Source organism: Montipora capricornis, chromosome 13 (genome assembly GCF_036669925.1).
Source record: "Montipora capricornis isolate CH-2021 chromosome 13, ASM3666992v2, whole genome shotgun sequence".
Taxonomy (NCBI): domain Eukaryota; kingdom Metazoa; phylum Cnidaria; class Anthozoa; order Scleractinia; family Acroporidae; genus Montipora; species Montipora capricornis.
In genome coordinates, this window is record NC_090895.1 from 44,728,834 (window position 1) to 44,731,333 (window position 2,500).

Sequence of the window (2,500 nt, forward strand, 5' to 3'; positions counted from 1 at the left end):
AAAATCGTGCTTGTTTTGGGTCGATCAGAGTCCATAAGCTGGCTTCCGTCTCCTACCTTGTCACTATACTATAAAGGAAGCTGAACGGGGACTATTTTTCCCGAAACTTCGTGTACGTATTAAAGACAACAACACCTCACCACATGGTAAGTTTAATCGATTTTTATTTCCATTTTCTAGCAAATTTTCAGACCTAAACTTCGCCTCATCTGTTCTCTATATTTACCTACACACAGTGCGTCTGGGTTACCTGTGGTTTTTGCAAAGGCTTTAAAACCTCAACTTCACTAATGCTCGAAGTAATGCGTGACATATTACAGTCGCGTTACCTGCGCAGTAACGTTACGCACAAACAATTAGCGCGAACTTCCTTAAATCGCTGTCAGTGGATGATGTACGGCACATTATCATGCGATCATCTAAGAAGTCATGTTCACTAGATCCTGTACCCACGTCACTGGTAGTTGAGTGTATGGATTTCCTCGTTTTGCCTGTAATTACGTTAATTATTAACTTATTTTTGCAGTCTGGTCATTTCCCTGAAATATGGAAAGAGGCAATAGTAACACCTTTATTGAAGAAGTGTGGATCCGACCCGTCCAATTTTAAGAATCTACGCCCTGTTAGCAATCTATCCTATATTTCCAAGCTCACTGAGAGCGCTGTTGCAGACCAGATTCAGTTGCACCTGGCTAAGACCAATTTGTATCCAGTGTGCATATTGTATCCAGTCTGCATATAGGAAACTTCACAGCACGGAAACAGCAAGTTCACAATGACATTCTTACTAACATGAACAAGCGGCTCGTGACTCTCCTCGTTCTCTTAGACTTGAGCGCCGCTTTCGATACTGTGGACGCTAGTATTTTGCTAACACGTTTAAGATCAAAGCTGGGTCTCAATGGAACTGCTCTTTCGTGGTTTTGCTCTTATCTATCTGGAAGGACACAACGAATATCTGTTCAGGGAGCGCTTTCAAATGTATTTCATCTTCGTTATGGAGTTCCCCAGGGATCGTGCCTAGGCCCCATTTTGTTTAACACATATTCAAGCAAAATCTTGACATTGTCGGTCGTCACCTTCCAAAAGTTCATTATTATGCAGATGACTCCCAGCTTTATTTATCGTTCAACCCACGCTGTGCTGTTAGTCAAGACGAAGCAATGAGATCAATGGAAACCTGTATCTCGGATGTTAAGCAATGGATGACCGCGGATAAACTTATGCTCAATGACGACAAAACCGAATTATTGTAATAGCATCACGACATCTACTGAAAAAAACTGCTATTACTACTATCAGGGTCGGAGATTGCGATGTAGGTAAAGTGTCTGTAGTGCGGAATTTGGGCGCGTGGTTCGATGATCAACTTACTATGGCCGTACACATTACCAAAATATGCAGTGCCGCTTTCTGTCACCTACACAATATTAGACGCATAAGGAAACACCTTTCAATGGATTCAGCTGCGACTCTTATTCACTTCTTTATTAGTAGCCGAATAGACTACTGTAATAGTCTATTATACGGTGTGCCTAAGTGCCACATTGACAAATTGCAGAGAGTTCAAATTGCAGCCGCCAGACTTGTTGTTATGCAGGGCAAGTTTTGCCATATTACTCCAGTGCTCCATCACCTGCATTGGCTTCCTGTTTTATTTCGTATTAATTTTAAGTTTTTACTTTTAACTTTCAAAGCCATTCGCAAATTAGCACCGTCCTATATCAACGATCTTGTCAAAATTAAGCCTTTAAAGTCAAGATATGGACTGCGATCTAACGACGGAATACTGTTATCTCATCCAAATTTTAAAACTTTAACAACCCTGGGCGACCGTGCTTCCGTTGCTTCGGCGCCAAAACTTTGGAACGATTTACCTTCAGATATTAGAATGGCCAAATCTGTTGACACTTTAAAAAAAAAAAACTTTTAAAGACGCATCTTTTTAGTAAGGCTCTTTATTCTTAGTTAGCTTGGCTTTTAATGTTATACAACACATGATGTAATTAGTATTTATTATTTGTTATTTTATTCCATGTATTGTTGTAATGCGCAGTTGATCATCTCGCCATGGAAACTGCGCAATATAAATTCGTAATTTATTTATTATAACCTGACCTGTGTAGCGTTCTCCATGAAGGCAATCTTACATCATGGTTTGCCGTGGAAACCCGGGTTAGGCAAGGATGCATCCTGTCACCTCTATTGTTTTTGATTGCCCTAGACTGGGTGATGAAAGAAACAACAAGTCACCAACGTACTGGGATTACAGGGGCACCCAACGAATCCGTTCCTCGCATTATCTGTTCCCCAGAAGAATCTTGCTGGCTGGCAAAAATACAGGTGTTTCGATGAGCTGGCTGGGAAATTTTGTTATTGATAGAAGTTTTGCCTGGGAATTACTGACTTTTTCTAGCATTTCAATCCGAGCTGGCTGTAGAAACTCTGAAGACTGAGGACGACAAAAAAAAAAAAAAAAAAAAAAAAAGAACCCCTTCCC